This window comes from Halyomorpha halys, unplaced genomic scaffold, assembly GCF_000696795.3.
Source record: "Halyomorpha halys isolate HHAL.00 unplaced genomic scaffold, Hhal_1.1 Scaffold1330.1, whole genome shotgun sequence".
In the NCBI taxonomy this organism is placed as follows: Eukaryota; Metazoa; Arthropoda; class Insecta; order Hemiptera; family Pentatomidae; genus Halyomorpha; species Halyomorpha halys.
In genome coordinates, this window is record NW_027108305.1 from 298,319 (window position 1) to 304,555 (window position 6,237).

At 30.6% G+C, this 6,237-nt stretch overlaps 1 long non-coding RNA gene across 1 annotated transcript; it reads left to right on the forward strand.

Annotated features, from left to right (window-relative positions):
• The first annotated feature begins 639 nt into the window (after positions 1–639).
• Positions 640–1,115, forward strand: LOC106689328 (uncharacterized). Its single transcript, XR_001344418.2, has 2 exons — positions 640–804; positions 1,012–1,115. It is a non-coding gene; the product is annotated as an uncharacterized lncRNA (long non-coding RNA).
• The last annotated feature ends 5,122 nt before the right edge of the window (positions 1,116–6,237 follow it).

The window sequence follows — 6,237 nt, forward strand, 5'->3', positions numbered from 1 at the left end:
ACCACCAATAGGTGGTTCCTTCCCAAGATTTTCAAGTGTATATGAAACATACTACATATTTACCTATTGTATTATTTTGTACAGTTGCAAATTACATTAAATAAATAATTTAAAAAAAATAGAATAATTATTCAATTATTGAAATTTAAAGCATCCTTCGCTCATTAAAAAAATTTCTTTAATATCCATGATTTGGATACTTGCCGCTAACATATATTTGATATAGGTTTACATTAACGAAGGTAAGACCTGAATATTTTCAGAGATATGGAAACACAAAAGCATTTATTTATTATCAAATCGTAATTAGCTATAAAATGGAGGATATACTTCCGTAAAGTCGATGATATTATGTACAACTTTAAGTTTGTGAGTGACATACACAAGTTAACACAAAGCTGTAATTAATGTTATTATTAATTATCATCAACAATTGTTATTGTAAATTATATCAAGACAACTATTTTGTTTAATAAAGCATATCGGAAAGCTGTGTAAGTAGTAGAATATGTTTAATTTTAAAATACCAGAATATTTTTCTGCGTTATTCTAAAGTCGATAAATAGGGCGTTGCTTTAAAAAATAGCTTCCATAATGTACAAATATTTATCTATATTGTTTGACTTTTCTGTTCAGATCTGGTCTCTCGGGTGATTTCTGAGGACAATTCTAAAGATTGTAAAAATACATATTGTCTTGAATATGAAGACCCCGTTTGTGGTACACGGGAAGTTAATGGTGTGACGGAAACGAAAATATTTGGCAATCAATGTAAGCTGGATAGAGCAAATCTATGTGGTGGAGGTAGGTAACGTTTGCAACATAAATCTACTTTCATTATTAAATATTTCGTCTCATATAATATATTAAAACATATAACTAAATATGATCCCTCACGGTATATATGATACATAGAAGTTTGCTGAAATCGAATGATGTAGAAAATAAAAATGTTCCATTAACTATAATATTTTAGCACAATTATCACAACTTATTATTTTCCTTTTCTAGGTTGGAAAAAGTGTACCAATGAGATGAGGAAATAAGAGAGCAAAGATGACCACTACTAAATTTCAAAATGTTCTTTGTCTATTTAATAAAGTAGTACAACTTTACGCTGAGTAATTGTATAAGAACAATATAACAATATGGGTATTCATGGTGTGTTAAATGTAAAATGTTATACCGTGTTAAATGTCATAAGTATAGAATTGTGAGCAGCCCTATTTAAAGAGCTCCTAGCGGATTTTCAGAGCAATATGTTTTATAACCGTTCCTACAAAAGTTCCTACCAACATGTTATTGTTTACTTCTAACTTTGAATTAAATTAATTTATTACAACATGCCTAAATTGAGTGAAAAGTGGAAGTTGAGAGAAAGTTTAGCCACTGAGTGTCTTGTTTATCTTTTAATTTGTGAGGAAGCGAATCAAGATGAGCTAATTGACAACTGTCATTACATTATGATTATTATCATCCATTGCTTTATTTGTTATAAAAACATCCAAAACAATACTAACAAAATCAAAACATAAACCACGAGCAAGTAAAGTAACATGTAAACAAAGTGCTTACGAGCTCAGTTGGTCTGTTACGTGACGTCATTCTTCATTTAACAGACCTTGTAATAGACTCTTGACTATGCTGTATCTTACACTGTTTCAACATGATAAGAAGTAAATATTTCTCCATTTAACATGAGTTTTTCCATTTAATACGCTCTAATATAGGAGTATTCATAGAGTTGTGTTAAATGTAAAATGTTTTACCATGTTAAATGTTATAAGTATAGGATTGTAAGCAGCCCTATTTAAAGTCATGTTAAATGGTAAATGCATAAGAGCTCGTATTCGGTTTTCAGAGCAACTAGTTTTATAACCTTTCCTTCCTAAACTTCATATTATTGTTTACTTTTAAGTTTTGATTAAAGTAATTTATTACAACATGCCTAAATTAGGTGAAAAGTGGAAGTGGTGTGAAAGTTTGGCTACTGAGTGTCTTGTTGATCTTGTAACTGGTGAGGAAGAGAATCAAGATGAGCTAATTGACAGCTGTCATTACATTATTATTATTATTATTATTATTATTATTATTGTCATCCATTGCTTTATTAGTTATAAAATCATCCAAACAATACTAACAAACCAAAAAAAAATACTACGAGCAAGTAACCTAACACAACAAACAAAATGATAACGAGCTCAGCTGATCTGTTGTGTGACGTCATTCTCCATTTATCAGACTCCCAACCATGTTATATGTTATGCCGTTTTAACATGGTGAAAGAAGGAAATTAACATATTAAACTAAATCATCTAACTAGATCATGAATACCCCTATTGTTACCGTAATGTGTTCATTATCTGAGACTCTATTTGATGAAATTGATGAGCAACGCAGTTAACATGTAGAAACATTTAGTGTACATACTGGTACATATTAAATGATGGATGATAGAAAATACTACATCAACATTAGATGCTGCTATTATACTGAAATATTTGAGTAATTTTAGGTGATACAACAAATGACCAGTAATAAAAAGTTCTAACCATACTTTATTACACACTGGTTAATTTACAGTTCAACATAACAGTAGAAATAGAACCCACGGGGGTTAGTAGAAATAGAACCCATCACTGATTTTTTTCTGATTTGTTCATTGTGTAATGAATAATCCAATTTTTGGACCCCCAGCATCCAACGCAATACATTGTAAAAAAAGAATTTGCTTTCCTCTTTTCAGTTGATGGTGACTTTAACCATTAAGTACTGTTTTTATGTTAAAAACGCCATAGTATAGTTTTGCACTGTAAAAGTAAAAAAAATGTTTACCTACGAGTAAAATTAGAGTTTTTCTTTTATACACTCTGGATCAACCGGCTCTCTTTCTTAACCAGCGTTGCCTCGTAGTACAAGAGCCCAAGAGGAGAAAAAAATTCAGTTATCTCACCCCCATATTTGATTACTTTAATCAAAACTATGTATAATTACTAGTTAAAATTGATGAGTCTGCCAAGTATAGGTAGGAGAAATAAAAAATGGCGGCTGTTTCAAAACGTTAAAAATAATTAATTTTTTATTCGGAGCTCTGTATCTTTAAAACTAGCAACAACAATAGAAAATCTAAGAGAACATCATTTCAAGTAGAGTAAAAATTTGCTAAACTTTAAAGCCCCAATAGAGCTATTTACATTCAATAGTTTTTTTTTTTGTTTTGTTTTTTCGGCCAAGACTTCCACATTGGAGTCCTATAACTCCCTAACCATGGGTTGTTTGTGGGACCACCACTCAATGAAAAAAGTCGACGCCCCAGGCCGGATTCGAACCGGCACCGCCAATAGACAACAAATTGGTAAGACTGTGTCTTAACCACTGAGCTACGGGCGGGCCATGTTCAATAGTTCTCGAGATATTGCTTTTTAAAAAGCAACATTTCATAAAAATGTTGCTCAGCTTCGGACTGTTGAAGTTTCTCAATGTATGGCGAACCGTTCATTCTTCATTGATTTTAATTATTCCCAAGTAAACTTAATCGTGGCCTGTTGTGTAGGGATTAGAGGACATTTTGTTTATACTTTGTATCCTAACATTCTTGAATTATAGATGGTCTGAAATAGTTTTGATCTGCCTCGTTGCAACATATCTCAGCACCGCAATAAGTATCAAATTGATTAACTTATAATCTTAAGGTGGATCCACATGTTGGCCACTCGCCACGGATCGGAGGCTCGTACAAATGCTCGGCAAACAAAGAGCGGACCATCCACATGTCAGTGTTATTCAGAGAGGCAAGCATGGCGGACGTACTAGTAGTTTCAGCCATTGCACTTGGATTGTATTATTTTTATTACAAAAAAAGAAAATGAAAGGAAATTAAATATAAATAAATAAGATTAAATATAAAACTTATTATAAAAAGTACCAACAAACACCTTTAACCTCCTAACAGCTCTCAGTTGCAACTAGACAAAGAACAATGGTGTAGATGCTACACGAGCGCTCTCACGAACCCCTTTGATCTGTGGACAAAAAACCGACTCTCGACGGCTCGGCAACGAGCCTAGGCCAACCAAGCCAAGCCACCTATCCACATGCTCGCGTATGTCTGAGTTCGCCATGGCTCGGCCAACATGTAGAGGCCCCTTTAGATAAGACATTAACATTGAATTTTATAGAATGATTTTTACAAGCAATTTTAAATTTCAATCCGTGTTTTCCAGAACTATCAGACTTTAAAAAACCAGAACTATGACAATTGTTATAAAATTATAAGTGAAAATTGTGTATTGCATGTACCGCAACAGATTTTTAACATTGTATTATTTTTAGAGCAGGAAAATTGGGTTCGCCTTATACAGCTGTGATTGGTACAGAGCTGACAAGAATTATAACAAGGTAGTCTAATATATAGTAAATATAACTAGCTTTAATTTGAGTACTGGCAGACATGTACATTCATTTGTTTCTGAAATAAAGTTTTTCATAAATCAAACTTATTGTCCGAACAACTATAAATCAATTTATTTTAGCAAATATTATGAAAACTACTATTCCTACAAAGGTAAAGGTCATAAACTACTTTATAGTACAATTATTTAGCTTTAATTTGAGTGTTAATAGACATCTTTACGTTAAATGGTTTTTGAGATACAGATTTCTCAAAATAGATTCTAACTACTGACATTTCAGTACATTTTTATGAAATGTTGCTTTTTAAAAGGCTATGTCTCGAAAACTATTGGACGCAAATAGCTTTATTAGGGCTGATATTTCAGCAAATTTACTCTTCTTTAAATTATATTCTTTTAGATTTTCTATTGTTGTGGATAGCACTTAAGATATAGAGCTCCGAATGAAAAATTAATGTTTATTTAAGGTTTTGAAACAGCCACCATTTCTTATCTCTGCTACCTCTACTTGACAGACTCATTAATTTTGGCTAGTAATTATACATAGTTTTCATTAAAGCAATAAAAAATTGGGGTGAGATAACTGCCCTTTTTTCTTTTCGGCTCTTGTGCTAATAGGAATCGGATAAGATGCAGAAGAGTCATGAACGAATAAATGAACAATTGTCACTGGAATAAAAAAAAAAAAAAAAAAAAAATGCTCCAAATAAATCAAGGTAAAAAATGTCTAATTTGTAATATCTTTGAAAAATGGTATATGAGAGTTTCAGGTGACGCTAAAAACGTATATGAGTTGCTTTTGCCTAAAAAAACGTTTATTGACTTACTTTACTGAAATACTTATCACGTTTCTTTAATTTTTAATGGAGAAAAAATCATTTGATAAAATCAGTTTTTTTTCTTATTATTCAGATAGAGGCGAATAGATTGGCATATAACTATGAAAAAAAATGTATTCGTGACTACGCCCCAAAAATGCTAATATTTTTATTTAAAATAGTTAATTTTTTTTTTACAGAAAAAAAAAACAGACCAACATATAATGTTCCCGGGAAAATCCTGAACATTTATGGTAGCACATAAAGTATGAACAACCAAATATTCATTTTTATATATTAGATACATAGATTACAACATGATCTTCGCGTCTTTTTATTACATTTTGTGACTCAACATACTCATTTCTACAGCTTATAGAATTACTTTATTACTTATTACTTTATACATAATAAAGTACCGTAAAATTGCTAAAAAATTTATTAATTCTTTTTATTGCATCATGACTTTCATAATAATAAAATTATATTACTAAAAAAATTTGTTTTTATTATTTATAATAATAGTAATTATTATTAAACAAGGACTAATTATTCCATATAGCCAAATATTTAACTATATAAAGCTTAATTAAAATATTTTGCTTCAGATGTTCCAGTTCACCAGCTATGGTGTTGACGAATTGAAAACTTTAAATGCTTCTGCATATAGTATTTTATCTACATATTACCTGAAACATAATAGCTGAAGACTGCACACCTAATCCATATAGCTGTATTTAGTTTATTAGAAATATATCTGGCTTGGACTGAGAAACTGAAGTTGATCAATTATAAACCTTTTACTTATAAATATATGTGTAGGTGCAAACACACTCCAATAAAACTCGATTCAAATGTTTTTCAACGCCAAACCGATTATAAAATAAAAAAATGAAGCTTGGGAATTGACATAAAATAATAAAAAATACTTAATATTTAATGGTAACGATATCAATGATAGATTTTTTTTTTGTAAATTGTATATATATATAAGTTACGGTATGAGT